General features: G+C 54.2%; 1 non-coding gene and 1 pseudogene across 1 annotated transcript; both read left to right on the top strand.

Moving 5' to 3' along the window:
• Window positions 1–3778: 3778 nt before the first annotated feature.
• Window positions 3779–3943, top strand: LOC140455786 (U1 spliceosomal RNA). Its single transcript, XR_011953038.1, has one exon. It is a non-coding gene; the product is annotated as a U1 spliceosomal RNA (small nuclear RNA).
• A 9028-nt stretch (window positions 3944–12971) lies between these two features.
• On the top strand, window positions 12972–13121 carry LOC140455824 (U1 spliceosomal RNA; annotated as a pseudogene).
• The last annotated feature ends 3541 nt before the right edge of the window (window positions 13122–16662 follow it).

Below are 16662 nucleotides of genomic sequence, written 5' to 3'. Positions count from 1 at the left end.
TTGACTATCCCGAATCAGTCCTTGCCTCTCTCAGCATGTAGTCCTGGACCTTGGAATGTGCCTCCAACACGTGGGAAAGGTCGACTCCTTGTTCTGGAAGACCAACAATTTTTTGGAAGACCAGAGAGCAACTTTCACCATTTGCCACGCACAAAGCCACACTGACTGTTCCAAATGGGTCCTCGCCTCCCCAAATGCCTCGAGATCCTAACTCTCAGAATCCTCTCTCACAACTTAGCAACCACAGCCGTTAGGCTCACCAATCTATTGTCTCCATTTTGTGATTATGTGTGAAAGAACAGAAACCAACATAGTCATTCTAAAACATGAGAGACTTAACAAACAATCGAGGTCTTTTTCGGTATATAATTTCAGTTACATCACACTGTAAACTTTTGCTCTCAATTCTGTGTCTTACAATCTTATTCTCCCCAACCACGTGATGAAGGAGCAGTGCTCTGAAAGCTAGTGCTTCCAAATGAACCTGTTGTGGTGTGATTTGTAGCTGACTAGGCCTTCTGTGGCAGTGAATTCAATGAATTTGCCACACTCTGAATGTAGGGAGTGTTGCTGAACATAAAGACCTTGGAGTGTCGGTTCACGCTTCCTTGAAAGTCGACTCACAGATCAATTACAGAAGGTATTTTGTAAACCGGACGCTACGTCCAGGGCCCTGATGGAAACGGTCAAAGACGCCAAGCTGCACGACGTCTTCAGCGCCCCTGCAGACGGAGCGCAGCGTAGATACACCTGGTCACGGGCAGACGGGTCTATCCGCTCAAGGATAGATTACCTGTTTGTGTCCCGAACGCTCTCGGTCAGATCCACCGACGTCAAGCCGGTGTTCTTCTCTGACCACTGCCTCCTGCTGGCCGACTGTCACCTACAGGACGAACAGCGGGCGGGCAAGGGAACGTGGAAACTGAACACTAAGCTGTTGACCCCGGGAAACATCGAAGAGCTCAAGAGGGATTACGCAGGTTGGAGAACCGTGAAGCCCCTCTTTGAGTCTCCAGCGGACTGGTGGGAAACGGTAAAAGGGAACATCAAGAGGTTCTTTATCCTCAAAGGTGTCCAGGAGGCGAGAGAGAGGCGGGGAAAACTGTCCCAGCTCCAGGAAAGTATGCAGAACCTGCTCCTGCTGCAGACGATGGGGGTGGATGTCACGGAGGACCTCAAGGAGGTGAAGGGCCAGCAAGCCTCGCTCTTTGCCTCGGAGGCCTCCAGGATAATCTTCCGGTCCAGGGTCCGCTCGGTGGAGCAGGACGAGACGTGCTCACGTTTCTTCTTCCAGAAGGTGCACAAAGAGAGCTCCGTGCTCAGCAGCCTGAAGAAAGAAGATGGCTCGGTAACGTCATCTCAGGCTGACGTCATGAGGATCAGCAAATCCTTCTACGCCAGCCTGTATGACTCGAAGCCGACCGACAGCGCGGCCTCCCAGTCGTTCCTGTCCTCTATCACGGAGGTCCTAGATGACGGAACACGAGAGAGGCTGGACCAGCCGCTATCTCTGGATGAACTGACCAAGGCCCTCGAGTCCTTCGAAAAGAATAAAACTCCCGGAAGCGACGGCTTACCGGTCGAGGTTTATTCCGCTCTTTGGGACTCGATCGGCCAGGACCTGCTGGAGGTGTATGTCAGTATGCTTCGGGCAGGTACCATGAGTGAATCCATGAGGAAAGGCATCATCACCCTCGTCTACAAGCGGAAGGGAGAGAGGGAGGAAATTAGAAATTGGAGACCGATCTCACTGTTAAATGCAGACTACAAAATCTTGTCAAAGGTCATCGCCAACCGGGTCAGGTCTGCTCTGGGATCGGTGATCCACCCGGACCAAACCTGTGCTGTACCGGGCAGGAAGATCTCTGAGAGTCTCGCACTCCTCAGGGATACGATCGCCTACGTGCAGGACAGGGGGGTGGACACCTGTCTCATCAGCCTGGACCAGGAGAAAGCCTTTGACAGGATATCGCATACATATATGAGGGATGTCCTCTCCAAAATGGGCTTTGGGGAGGGAATCGGAAATTGGATCAGACTGCTCTACACCAACATTGTCAGTGCAGTCTCAATCAATGGGTGGGAATCAGATAGCTTCCCTGTAAGATCTGGAGTCAGGCAGGGATGCCCCCTCTCACCCGCCTTGTTTGTGTGTTGCATAGAGCCATTTGCCGAATCCATCAGGAAGGATGCGAGCCTGAGAGGGGTGACTATTCCTGGCAGCGGGGGCCTGCAGGTTAAGGCCTCCCTGTACATGGATGACGTCGCTGTTTTCTGCTCGGATCCGCTGTCCGTGCACAGACTCGTGTGCATCTGCGACCAGTTCGAACGGGCCTCGGGGGCCAAGGTAAACCGAGGCAAGAGCGAGGCCATGCTCTTCGGGAACTGGGCCGACCAATCCTCTATCCCCTTCACCGTCAGGACTGACCACCTGAAGGTGCTGGGTATTTGGTTCGGGGGGGCTGGGGCGTGCGCCAAGACCTGGGAGGAGCGGATCAGGAAGATGAGACAGAAACTAGGCAGATGGGGGCAACGGTCGCTCTCCATCGCGGGAAAAAACCTGGTCATCAGGTGTGAGGTCCTCTCAGTATTGCTATATGTGGCACAGGTCTGGCCTATCCCCAGGACCTGTGCCGCCGCAGTCACCCGGGCCATCTTCCAATTCATTTGGAGATCAAAGATGGACCGGGTCCGAAGAGACTCAATGTACAAAGACCGGTGCAATGGGGGAAAAAACACGCCCAATGCCACCCTCACCCTGATGGCCACCTTTGTGTGTGGCTGCATCAAGCTGTGCGTGGATCCCCGGTACGCAAACACCAAGTGTCACTACGTACTGAGGTTCTACCTGTCCCCGGTGTTGCGAAGGATGGGCCTGGCCTCGCTGCCGCGGAACGCTCCGAGTAGTTGGACCGTTCCGTATCACCTGTCCTTCGTGGAGAAATTTATGAGGAAAAACACCTTTGACCACAAGTCCATCAGGAAGGGGTCAGCACGTAGCGTCCTTGAGACCCTTCGGGAAAAGGAGAGGGCGGATCCTGTCGAGCGGTTCCCTGAGCAGACTGTCAAAGCCATTTGGCAGAATGCCTCATCGCCAGAACTTTCCAACAAGCACCAAGACGTGGCTTGGCTGGTGGTGAGAAGGGCTCTGCCTGTGAGATCCTTTATGCACGCCCGGACTCTCTGCCGCACCGCACGCTGCCCTCGAAGTGGCTGCGGGGGGGACGAGACTGTCACACACCTCCTTCTGGAATGTGCCTATGCAGAGGAAGTCTGGAGAGGAATGCAGTGGTGCTTGTCGAGGTTCGTCCCGAGCAGCGCCGTGACGCGGGACTCCGTGCTCTACGGCCTGTTCCCCGGGACTCACACCGAGACGAACATTAACTGCGCCTGGAGGATCATCAACTCGGTGAAGGACGCTCTCTGGGCGGTCCGAAACCTGTTGATCTTCCAGCTGAAGGAGTTGACCCCGACCGAGTGTTGCAGACTGGCACATTCCAAGGTCCAAGACTACGTGTTGAGGGACGCGCTGAAGCTTGGGGCAGCTGCCGCCAAGGCGCGGTGGGGAAAGACCACCGTGTAAGATCGGCCTGCCGAAAGAAGAACAGGGGGCCCATACAGACGTTTTTTTTTGGGCTCTGCTGATGCCTCAGCCAAATATATGTATATATACAAGATTGAAAAAATGCACAGGATTGTAAAGGACAAGAATAAAGTCGAATCTGTGTTTGTAAATATGGACATATGTATGGCATGATCCAATGTACAGACCATCAAATCATTTATGAATAAAGTATATTTTTGAAATAAAAAAAAAAGGTTCTCCCAGGACGAGGCTATCCCATTGCACTTCGGGTGTGCTGACGCCTGCGATGTCCCCAAATGCGGGATACTCGACTGCAAAATTTGTGGTAGTGGGGGACTGCGTTCGCGCTCTCCCCTGAATTACAAGCAAAAGTCAGATGATCCTATAGATGTCGCTCATTTGTGCTTCGTGCGGCTTCTAATATATCCCTGTATCTATGTTCACTTCAGTTTCACTCAAATTCACACGTAATGCCGCCCCTCTTATTTCATCCTGCAATAAACCGCTATCTTCAATGCTTTTCACAACAGGACCGCTCTGCCCTCATCAATCCTCTTTGGTACTTCTTCAAAAAACTCAATCAACTTTGGGAGATATGATTTCCCACACACAAAGCCATGTTGACTATCCCGAATCAGTCCTTGCCTCTCTCAGCATGTAGTCCTGGACCTTGGAATGTGCCTCCAACACGTGGGAAAGGTCGACTCCTTGTTCTGGAAGACCAACAATTTTTTGGAAGACCAGAGAGCAACTTTCACCATTTGCCACGCACAAAGCCACACTGACTGTTCCAAATGGGTCCTCGCCTCCCCAAATGCCTCGAGATCCTAACTCTCAGAATCCTCTCTCACAACTTAGCAACCACAGCCGTTAGGCTCACCAATCTATTGTCTCCATTTTGTGATTATGTGTGAAAGAACAGAAACCAACATAGTCATTCTAAAACATGAGAGACTTAACAAACAATCGAGGTCTTTTTCGGTATATAATTTCAGTTACATCACACTGTAAACTTTTGCTCTCAATTCTGTGTCTTACAATCTTATTCTCCCCAACCACGTGATGAAGGAGCAGTGCTCTGAAAGCTAGTGCTTCCAAATGAACCTGTTGTGGTGTGATTTGTAGCTGACTAGGCCTTCTGTGGCAGTGAATTCAATGAATTTGCCACACTCTGAATGTAGGGAGTGTTGCTGAACATAAAGACCTTGGAGTGTCGGTTCACGCTTCCTTGAAAGTCGACTCACAGATCAATTACAGAAGGTATTTTGTAAACCGGACGCTACGTCCAGGGCCCTGATGGAAACGGTCAAAGACGCCAAGCTGCACGACGTCTTCAGCGCCCCTGCAGACGGAGCGCAGCGTAGATACACCTGGTCACGGGCAGACGGGTCTATCCGCTCAAGGATAGATTACCTGTTTGTGTCCCGAACGCTCTCGGTCAGATCCACCGACGTCAAGCCGGTGTTCTTCTCTGACCACTGCCTCCTGCTGGCCGACTGTCACCTACAGGACGAACAGCGGGCGGGCAAGGGAACGTGGAAACTGAACACTAAGCTGTTGACCCCGGGAAACATCGAAGAGCTCAAGAGGGATTACGCAGGTTGGAGAACCGTGAAGCCCCTCTTTGAGTCTCCAGCGGACTGGTGGGAAACGGTAAAAGGGAACATCAAGAGGTTCTTTATCCTCAAAGGTGTCCAGGAGGCGAGAGAGAGGCGGGGAAAACTGTCCCAGCTCCAGGAAAGTATGCAGAACCTGCTCCTGCTGCAGACGATGGGGGTGGATGTCACGGAGGACCTCAAGGAGGTGAAGGGCCAGCAAGCCTCGCTCTTTGCCTCGGAGGCCTCCAGGATAATCTTCCGGTCCAGGGTCCGCTCGGTGGAGCAGGACGAGACGTGCTCACGTTTCTTCTTCCAGAAGGTGCACAAAGAGAGCTCCGTGCTCAGCAGCCTGAAGAAAGAAGATGGCTCGGTAACGTCATCTCAGGCTGACGTCATGAGGATCAGCAAATCCTTCTACGCCAGCCTGTATGACTCGAAGCCGACCGACAGCGCGGCCTCCCAGTCGTTCCTGTCCTCTATCACGGAGGTCCTAGATGACGGAACACGAGAGAGGCTGGACCAGCCGCTATCTCTGGATGAACTGACCAAGGCCCTCGAGTCCTTCGAAAAGAATAAAACTCCCGGAAGCGACGGCTTACCGGTCGAGGTTTATTCCGCTCTTTGGGACTCGATCGGCCAGGACCTGCTGGAGGTGTATGTCAGTATGCTTCGGGCAGGTACCATGAGTGAATCCATGAGGAAAGGCATCATCACCCTCGTCTACAAGCGGAAGGGAGAGAGGGAGGAAATTAGAAATTGGAGACCGATCTCACTGTTAAATGCAGACTACAAAATCTTGTCAAAGGTCATCGCCAACCGGGTCAGGTCTGCTCTGGGATCGGTGATCCACCCGGACCAAACCTGTGCTGTACCGGGCAGGAAGATCTCTGAGAGTCTCGCACTCCTCAGGGATACGATCGCCTACGTGCAGGACAGGGGGGTGGACACCTGTCTCATCAGCCTGGACCAGGAGAAAGCCTTTGACAGGATATCGCATACATATATGAGGGATGTCCTCTCCAAAATGGGCTTTGGGGAGGGAATCGGAAATTGGATCAGACTGCTCTACACCAACATTGTCAGTGCAGTCTCAATCAATGGGTGGGAATCAGATAGCTTCCCTGTAAGATCTGGAGTCAGGCAGGGATGCCCCCTCTCACCCGCCTTGTTTGTGTGTTGCATAGAGCCATTTGCCGAATCCATCAGGAAGGATGCGAGCCTGAGAGGGGTGACTATTCCTGGCAGCGGGGGCCTGCAGGTTAAGGCCTCCCTGTACATGGATGACGTCGCTGTTTTCTGCTCGGATCCGCTGTCCGTGCACAGACTCGTGTGCATCTGCGACCAGTTCGAACGGGCCTCGGGGGCCAAGGTAAACCGAGGCAAGAGCGAGGCCATGCTCTTCGGGAACTGGGCCGACCAATCCTCTATCCCCTTCACCGTCAGGACTGACCACCTGAAGGTGCTGGGTATTTGGTTCGGGGGGGCTGGGGCGTGCGCCAAGACCTGGGAGGAGCGGATCAGGAAGATGAGACAGAAACTAGGCAGATGGGGGCAACGGTCGCTCTCCATCGCGGGAAAAAACCTGGTCATCAGGTGTGAGGTCCTCTCAGTATTGCTATATGTGGCACAGGTCTGGCCTATCCCCAGGACCTGTGCCGCCGCAGTCACCCGGGCCATCTTCCAATTCATTTGGAGATCAAAGATGGACCGGGTCCGAAGAGACTCAATGTACAAAGACCGGTGCAATGGGGGAAAAAACACGCCCAATGCCACCCTCACCCTGATGGCCACCTTTGTGTGTGGCTGCATCAAGCTGTGCGTGGATCCCCGGTACGCAAACACCAAGTGTCACTACGTACTGAGGTTCTACCTGTCCCCGGTGTTGCGAAGGATGGGCCTGGCCTCGCTGCCGCGGAACGCTCCGAGTAGTTGGACCGTTCCGTATCACCTGTCCTTCGTGGAGATATTTATGAGGAAAAACACCTTTGACCACAAGTCCATCAGGAAGGGGTCAGCACGTAGCGTCCTTGAGACCCTTCGGGAAAAGGAGAGGGCGGATCCTGTCGAGCGGTTCCCTGAGCAGACTGTCAAAGCCATTTGGCAGAATGCCTCATCGCCAGAACTTTCCAACAAGCACCAAGACGTGGCTTGGCTGGTGGTGAGAAGGGCTCTGCCTGTGAGATCCTTTATGCACGCCCGGACTCTCTGCCGCACCGCACGCTGCCCTCGAAGTGGCTGCGGGGGGGACGAGACTGTCACACACCTCCTTCTGGAATGTGCCTATGCAGAGGAAGTCTGGAGAGGAATGCAGTGGTGCTTGTCGAGGTTCGTCCCGAGCAGCGCCGTGACGCGGGACTCCGTGCTCTACGGCCTGTTCCCCGGGACTCACACCGAGACGAACATTAACTGCGCCTGGAGGATCATCAACTCGGTGAAGGACGCTCTCTGGGCGGTCCGAAACCTGTTGATCTTCCAGCTGAAGGAGTTGACCCCGACCGAGTGTTGCAGACTGGCACATTCCAAGGTCCAAGACTACGTGTTGAGGGACGCGCTGAAGCTTGGGGCAGCTGCCGCCAAGGCGCGGTGGGGAAAGACCACCGTGTAAGATCGGCCTGCCGAAAGAAGAACAGGGGGCCCATACAGACGTTTTTTTTTGGGCTCTGCTGATGCCTCAGCCAAATATATGTATATATACAAGATTGAAAAAATGCACAGGATTGTAAAGGACAAGAATAAAGTCGAATCTGTGTTTGTAAATATGGACATATGTATGGCATGATCCAATGTACAGACCATCAAATCATTTATGAATAAAGTATATTTTTGAAATAAAAAAAAAAAAAGTGTACTGCCTGCAGGATTTCCCTGGGGCAGGCTACTTCGATGTGACCTTCAGAAGCGTGAAGCAGTGCGAACAGCTCCTGAAGGTCTTCAAGGAGAAGGAAGGGGAGCCGCTGTTCTCCATCTTGTCGGCGACGCCATTGTGTGTGCTTCCTGCACAGAGGAACCGGGTTGTTACAATCCATATGTACAACCCCTACGTTCCAGCGGCTGATGTCCTGACCTTCCTGGGAAGGTACGTCCAAGTCGAGGGAGAAGCCACCGATGTGATCGACCCCTTTGGGATCTGGACCAGTAAGAGGCAGGTCAAGGCAACTCTGAGGGCCGATGACAGTGGGAACATCCTCCACCCACCCTCGAGCTTCGCAATCGGAGGGAGCAGAGGCTACCTGACATATGCAGGGCAGCCCAAAGTGTGCCGAACCTGCGGGAAGTCGGGACACGTGGCGGTGGATTGCAAAGTGACCGTCTGCAGGAACTGCAAACAGGAGGGTCACTTGACAAAGGACTGTCGGGAGGAAAAGAGCTGCAACCTGTGCGGGGAGGCGGGCCACATGTACAAGGCCTGCCCAAGACGAGGAGCCGCCACCTACGCACAGATGGCCGGAGGTGGCAACACGAGCCGCGGACCGACAAAGTCTAACGAGGTACCGCGAATCAGCAAAGGAACGGTGCCTGGAGGCACCCAGAAGGAAGGGAAAGTTGTAGAGGAGCAGGCAGCAGACAGCGGGGAGATGCAGCAGCCGACCCAAGCTCCTGCAAGACAGACGGAGGAAATGGAAGAGGAGGGATCAAAGGAGGCAGAGCAGTGGATTATCGTTAAAAACAGGAAAAGGAAACCTCTCGAGGGCCCCAAAGCCACCAAGCGAAGGGGGAAGAGACACCTCCAAGAGGAGGATACAGGCAGCTCCTCCGAGGGTGAGGACGGGCGCAAGAAGGGTCGCCTCCGGAGGAAGAGGCAGAGCGCCGTGGGGAGAAAGGAGGGCAACACCGCCCAAGAAGGAAAAGACGATCCCTCTGAGGGGATGGGCGAAGGCCTCCCCCTACCCGGTGAGAACCAAGGGGTACCCACCGGCCCACAGCTCCAGGGAACTGGGAGCAGCGTCCCAGTGACAGCCCTGATGTCAGATGGAGAACGGGGCGATGCGGACCCTGGGTCTGACACGATGACACCAGAGCGGGGAAATGACTCCAGCGTGGAGCCGGACAACTACCTCAGCCCTGGGAAGGTCCAGCAGTTTGCTGTCACCACGGGGATGCACGCAGCTACCCCACTGGAGCAAGACCAGAAGAAAATGGACACTGGTAACCCCGCAAACTGTTAAAATGGGGTTTAAAATTGCCAGCATAAATGTGCGTAGCATTAAAGCGGCTACGCGATGTGTTTCAACGCTGGCCTTCCTGGCCAACGTCAAAGCCGATGTCCTGTTTCTGCAGGAGTGCGGGATACCGCACCTCAGCAGTTACAGGAGATGGTCGAGCTTGTGGGCCCACGGGCCGTCAGTGTGGTCGGGGGGCAACGATAGCCGCGCCTCCGGCCTGGGTATCCTGTTGCGGGGAGGCAACTTCACCATCTCCGAGGTTAAGGAGGTGGTGGGCGGGCGCCTCCTCGTCGTGGACGTCAAATACAGAAACGCTCCCGTGAGACTAATCAACGTGTACGCCCCAGTGGGTAAGAGTGAACGGTTGGCCGTCCTGCAACAGCTTCCACTGTTGCTGGCTACGTCCAGGCCGGTCATTCTGGCCGGAGACTTCAACTGCATCATTGATGCTGATGGACGATCCGGCGGGGGGGACAGTAAACCGGACGCTACGTCCAGGGCCCTGATGGAAACGGTCAAAGACGCCAAGCTGCACGACGTCTTCAGCGCCCCTGCAGACGGAGCGCAGCGTAGATACACCTGGTCACGGGCAGACGGGTCTATCCGCTCAAGGATAGATTACCTGTTTGTGTCCCGAACGCTCTCGGTCAGATCCACCGACGTCAAGCCGGTGTTCTTCTCTGACCACTGCCTCCTGCTGGCCGACTGTCACCTACAGGACGAACAGCGGGCGGGCAAGGGAACGTGGAAACTGAACACTAAGCTGTTGACCCCGGGAAACATCGAAGAGCTCAAGAGGGATTACGCAGGTTGGAGAACCGTGAAGCCCCTCTTTGAGTCTCCAGCGGACTGGTGGGAAACGGTAAAAGGGAACATCAAGAGGTTCTTTATCCTCAAAGGTGTCCAGGAGGCGAGAGAGAGGCGGGGAAAACTGTCCCAGCTCCAGGAAAGTATGCAGAACCTGCTCCTGCTGCAGACGATGGGGGTGGATGTCACGGAGGACCTCAAGGAGGTGAAGGGCCAGCAAGCCTCGCTCTTTGCCTCGGAGGCCTCCAGGATAATCTTCCGGTCCAGGGTCCGCTCGGTGGAGCAGGACGAGACGTGCTCACGTTTCTTCTTCCAGAAGGTGCACAAAGAGAGCTCCGTGCTCAGCAGCCTGAAGAAAGAAGATGGCTCGGTAACGTCATCTCAGGCTGACGTCATGAGGATCAGCAAATCCTTCTACGCCAGCCTGTATGACTCGAAGCCGACCGACAGCGCGGCCTCCCAGTCGTTCCTGTCCTCTATCACGGAGGTCCTAGATGACGGAACACGAGAGAGGCTGGACCAGCCGCTATCTCTGGATGAACTGACCAAGGCCCTCGAGTCCTTCGAAAAGAATAAAACTCCCGGAAGCGACGGCTTACTGGTCGAGGTTTATTCCGCTCTTTGGGACTTGATGGGCCAGGACCTGCTGGAGGTGTATGTCAGTATGCTCCGGGCAGGTACCATGAGTGAATCCATGAGGAAAGGCATCATCACCCTCGTCTACAAGCGGAAGGGGGAGAGGGAGGAAATTAGAAATTGGAGACCGATCTCACTGTTAAATGCAGACTACAAAATCCTGTCAAAGGTCATCGCCAACCGGGTCAGGTCTGCTCTGGGATCGGTGATCCACCCGGACCAAACCTGTGCTGTACCGGGCAGGAAGATCTCTGAGAGTCTCGCACTCCTCAGGGATACGATCGCCTACGTGCAGGACAGGGGGGTGGACACCTGCCTCATCAGCCTGGACCAGGAGAAAGCCTTTGACAGGATATCGCATACATATATGAGGGATGTCCTCTCCAAAATGGGCTTTGGGGAGGGAATCGGAAATTGGATCAGACTGCTCTACACCAACATTGTCAGTGCAGTCTCAATCAATGGGTGGGAATCAGATAGCTTCCCTGTAAGATCTGGAGTCAGGCAGGGATGCCCCCTCTCACCCGCCTTGTTTGTGTGTTGCATAGAGCCATTTGCCGAATCCATCAGGAAGGATGCGAGCCTGAGGGGGGTGACTATTCCTGGCAGCGGGGGCCTGCAGGTTAAGGCCTCCCTGTACATGGATGACGTCGCTGTTTTCTGCTCGGATCCGCTGTCCGTGCACAGACTCGTGTGCATCTGCGACCAGTTCGAACGGGCCTCGGGGGCCAAGGTAAACCGAGGCAAGAGCGAGGCCATGCTCTTCGGGAACTGGGCCGACCAATCCTCTATCCCCTTCACCGTCAGGACTGACCACCTGAAGGTGCTGGGTATTTGGTTCGGGGGGGCTGGGGCGTGCGCCAAGACCTGGGAGGAGCGGATCAGGAAGATGAGACAGAAACTAGGCAGATGGGGGCAACGGTCGCTCTCCATCGCGGGAAAAAACCTGGTCATCAGGTGTGAGGTACTCTCAGTATTGCTATATGTGGCACAGGTCTGGCCTATCCCCAGGACCTGTGCCGCCGCAGTCACCCGGGCCATCTTCCAATTCATTTGGAGATCAAAGATGGACCGGGTCCGAAGAGACTCAATGTACAAAGACCGGTGCAATGGGGGAAAAAACACGCCCAATGCCACCCTCACCCTGATGGCCACCTTTGTGTGTGGCTGCATCAAGCTGTGCGTGGATCCCCGGTACGCAAACACCAAGTGTCACTACGTACTGAGGTTCTACCTGTCCCCGGTGTTGCGAAGGATGGGCCTGGCCTCGCTGCCGCGGAACGCTCCGAGTAGTTGGACCGTTCCGTATCACCTGTCCTTCGTGGAGAAATTTATGAGGAAAAACACCTTTGACCACAAGTCCATCAGGAAGGGGTCAGCACGTAGCGTCCTTGAGACCCTTCGGGAAAAGGAGAGGGCGGATCCTGTCGAGCGGTTCCCTGAGCAGACTGTCAAAGCCATTTGGCAGAATGCCTCATCGCCAGAACTTTCCAACAAGCACCAAGACGTGGCTTGGCTGGTGGTGAGAAGGGCTCTGCCTGTGAGATCCTTTATACACGCCCGGACTCTCTGCCGCACCGCACGCTGCCCTCGAAGTGGCTGCGGGGGGGACGAGACTGTCACACACCTCCTTCTGGAATGTGCCTATGCAGAGGAAGTCTGGAGAGGAATGCAGTGGTGCTTGTCGAGGTTCGTCCCGAGCAGCGCCGTGACGCGGGACTCCGTGCTCTACGGCCTGTTCCCCGGGACTCACACCGAGACGAACATTAACTGCGCCTGGAGGATCATCAACTCGGTGAAGGACGCTCTCTGGGCGGTCCGAAACCTGTTGATCTTCCAGCTGAAGGAGTTGACCCCGACCGAGTGTTGCAGACTGGCACATTCCAAGGTCCAAGACTACGTGTTGAGGGACGCGCTGAAGCTTGGGGCAGCTGCCGCCAAGGCGCGGTGGGGAAAGACCACCGTGTAAGATCGGCCTGCCGAAAGAAGAACAGGGGGCCCATACAGACGTTTTTTTTTGGGCTCTGCTGATGCCTCAGCCAAATATATGTATATATACAAGATTGAAAAAATGCACAGGATTGTAAAGGACAAGAATAAAGTCGAATCTGTGTTTGTAAATATTGACATATGTATGGCATGATCCAATGTACAGACCATCAAATCATTTATGAATAAAGTATATTTTTGAAATAAAAAAAAAAAAGGTTCTCCCAGGACGAGGCTATCCCATTGCACTTCGGGTGTGCTGACGCCTGCGATGTCCCCAAATGCGGGATACTCGACTGCAAAATTTGTGGTAGTGGGGGACTGCGTTCGCGCTCTCCCCTGAATTACAAGCAAAAGTCAGATGATCCTATAGATGTCGCTCATTTGTGCTTCGTGCGGCTTCTAATATATCCCTGTATCTATGTTCACTTCAGTTTCACTCAAATTCACACGTAATGCCGCCCCTCTTATTTCATCCTGCAATAAACCGCTATCTTCAATGCTTTTCACAACAGGACCGCTCTGCCCTCATCAATCCTCTTTGGTACTTCTTCAAAAAACTCAATCAACTTTGGGAGATATGATTTCCCACACACAAAGCCATGTTGACTATCCCGAATCAGTCCTTGCCTCTCTCAGCATGTAGTCCTGGACCTTGGAATGTGCCTCCAACACGTGGGAAAGGTCGACTCCTTGTTCTGGAAGACCAACAATTTTTTGGAAGACCAGAGAGCAACTTTCACCATTTGCCACGCACAAAGCCACACTGACTGTTCCAAATGGGTCCTCGCCTCCCCAAATGCCTCGAGATCCTAACTCTCAGAATCCTCTCTCACAACTTAGCAACCACAGCCGTTAGGCTCACCAATCTATTGTCTCCATTTTGTGATTATGTGTGAAAGAACAGAAACCAACATAGTCATTCTAAAACATGAGAGACTTAACAAACAATCGAGGTCTTTTTCGGTATATAATTTCAGTTACATCACACTGTAAACTTTTGCTCTCAATTCTGTGTCTTACAATCTTATTCTCCCCAACCACGTGATGAAGGAGCAGTGCTCTGAAAGCTAGTGCTTCCAAATGAACCTGTTGTGGTGTGATTTGTAGCTGACTAGGCCTTCTGTGGCAGTGAATTCAATGAATTTGCCACACTCTGAATGTAGGGAGTGTTGCTGAACATAAAGACCTTGGAGTGTCGGTTCACGCTTCCTTGAAAGTCGACTCACAGATCAATTACAGAAGGTATTTTGTAAACCGGACGCTACGTCCAGGGCCCTGATGGAAACGGTCAAAGACGCCAAGCTGCACGACGTCTTCAGCGCCCCTGCAGACGGAGCGCAGCGTAGATACACCTGGTCACGGGCAGACGGGTCTATCCGCTCAAGGATAGATTACCTGTTTGTGTCCCGAACGCTCTCGGTCAGATCCACCGACGTCAAGCCGGTGTTCTTCTCTGACCACTGCCTCCTGCTGGCCGACTGTCACCTACAGGACGAACAGCGGGCGGGCAAGGGAACGTGGAAACTGAACACTAAGCTGTTGACCCCGGGAAACATCGAAGAGCTCAAGAGGGATTACGCAGGTTGGAGAACCGTGAAGCCCCTCTTTGAGTCTCCAGCGGACTGGTGGGAAACGGTAAAAGGGAACATCAAGAGGTTCTTTATCCTCAAAGGTGTCCAGGAGGCGAGAGAGAGGCGGGGAAAACTGTCCCAGCTCCAGGAAAGTATGCAGAACCTGCTCCTGCTGCAGACGATGGGGGTGGATGTCACGGAGGACCTCAAGGAGGTGAAGGGCCAGCAAGCCTCGCTCTTTGCCTCGGAGGCCTCCAGGATAATCTTCCGGTCCAGGGTCCGCTCGGTGGAGCAGGACGAGACGTGCTCACGTTTCTTCTTCCAGAAGGTGCACAAAGAGAGCTCCGTGCTCAGCAGCCTGAAGAAAGAAGATGGCTCGGTAACGTCATCTCAGGCTGACGTCATGAGGATCAGCAAATCCTTCTACGCCAGCCTGTATGACTCGAAGCCGACCGACAGCGCGGCCTCCCAGTCGTTCCTGTCCTCTATCACGGAGGTCCTAGATGACGGAACACGAGAGAGGCTGGACCAGCCGCTATCTCTGGATGAACTGACCAAGGCCCTCGAGTCCTTCGAAAAGAATAAAACTCCCGGAAGCGACGGCTTACCGGTCGAGGTTTATTCCGCTCTTTGGGACTCGATCGGCCAGGACCTGCTGGAGGTGTATGTCAGTATGCTTCGGGCAGGTACCATGAGTGAATCCATGAGGAAAGGCATCATCACCCTCGTCTACAAGCGGAAGGGAGAGAGGGAGGAAATTAGAAATTGGAGACCGATCTCACTGTTAAATGCAGACTACAAAATCTTGTCAAAGGTCATCGCCAACCGGGTCAGGTCTGCTCTGGGATCGGTGATCCACCCGGACCAAACCTGTGCTGTACCGGGCAGGAAGATCTCTGAGAGTCTCGCACTCCTCAGGGATACGATCGCCTACGTGCAGGACAGGGGGGTGGACACCTGTCTCATCAGCCTGGACCAGGAGAAAGCCTTTGACAGGATATCGCATACATATATGAGGGATGTCCTCTCCAAAATGGGCTTTGGGGAGGGAATCGGAAATTGGATCAGACTGCTCTACACCAACATTGTCAGTGCAGTCTCAATCAATGGGTGGGAATCAGATAGCTTCCCTGTAAGATCTGGAGTCAGGCAGGGATGCCCCCTCTCACCCGCCTTGTTTGTGTGTTGCATAGAGCCATTTGCCGAATCCATCAGGAAGGATGCGAGCCTGAGAGGGGTGACTATTCCTGGCAGCGGGGGCCTGCAGGTTAAGGCCTCCCTGTACATGGATGACGTCGCTGTTTTCTGCTCGGATCCGCTGTCCGTGCACAGACTCGTGTGCATCTGCGACCAGTTCGAACGGGCCTCGGGGGCCAAGGTAAACCGAGGCAAGAGCGAGGCCATGCTCTTCGGGAACTGGGCCGACCAATCCTCTATCCCCTTCACCGTCAGGACTGACCACCTGAAGGTGCTGGGTATTTGGTTCGGGGGGGCTGGGGCGTGCGCCAAGACCTGGGAGGAGCGGATCAGGAAGATGAGACAGAAACTAGGCAGATGGGGGCAACGGTCGCTCTCCATCGCGGGAAAAAACCTGGTCATCAGGTGTGAGGTCCTCTCAGTATTGCTATATGTGGCACAGGTCTGGCCTATCCCCAGGACCTGTGCCGCCGCAGTCACCCGGGCCATCTTCCAATTCATTTGGAGATCAAAGATGGACCGGGTCCGAAGAGACTCAATGTACAAAGACCGGTGCAATGGGGGAAAAAACACGCCCAATGCCACCCTCACCCTGATGGCCACCTTTGTGTGTGGCTGCATCAAGCTGTGCGTGGATCCCCGGTACGCAAACACCAAGTGTCACTACGTACTGAGGTTCTACCTGTCCCCGGTGTTGCGAAGGATGGGCCTGGCCTCGCTGCCGCGGAACGCTCCGAGTAGTTGGACCGTTCCGTATCACCTGTCCTTCGTGGAGAAATTTATGAGGAAAAACACCTTTGACCACAAGTCCATCAGGAAGTGGTCAGCACGTAGCGTCCTTGAGACCCTTCGGGAAAAGGAGAGGGCGGATCCTGTCGAGCGGTTCCCTGAGCAGACTGTCAAAGCCATTTGGCAGAATGCCTCATCGCCAGAACTTTCCAACAAGCACCAAGACGTGGCTTGGCTGGTGGTGAGAAGGGCTCTGCCTGTGAGATCCTTTATGCACGCCCGGACTCTCTGCCGCACCGCACGCTGCCCTCGAAGTGGCTGCGGGGGGGACGAGACTGTCACACACCTCCTTCTGGAATGTGCCTATGCAGAGGAAGTCTGGA

The sequence above is a fragment of the Chiloscyllium punctatum genome, chromosome 30 (assembly GCF_047496795.1).
Source record: "Chiloscyllium punctatum isolate Juve2018m chromosome 30, sChiPun1.3, whole genome shotgun sequence".
In the NCBI taxonomy this organism is placed as follows: Eukaryota; Metazoa; Chordata; class Chondrichthyes; order Orectolobiformes; family Hemiscylliidae; genus Chiloscyllium; species Chiloscyllium punctatum.
Note: the sequence above shows the minus strand (reverse complement) of the source record. Positions and strands in the feature narration are given on the sequence as shown.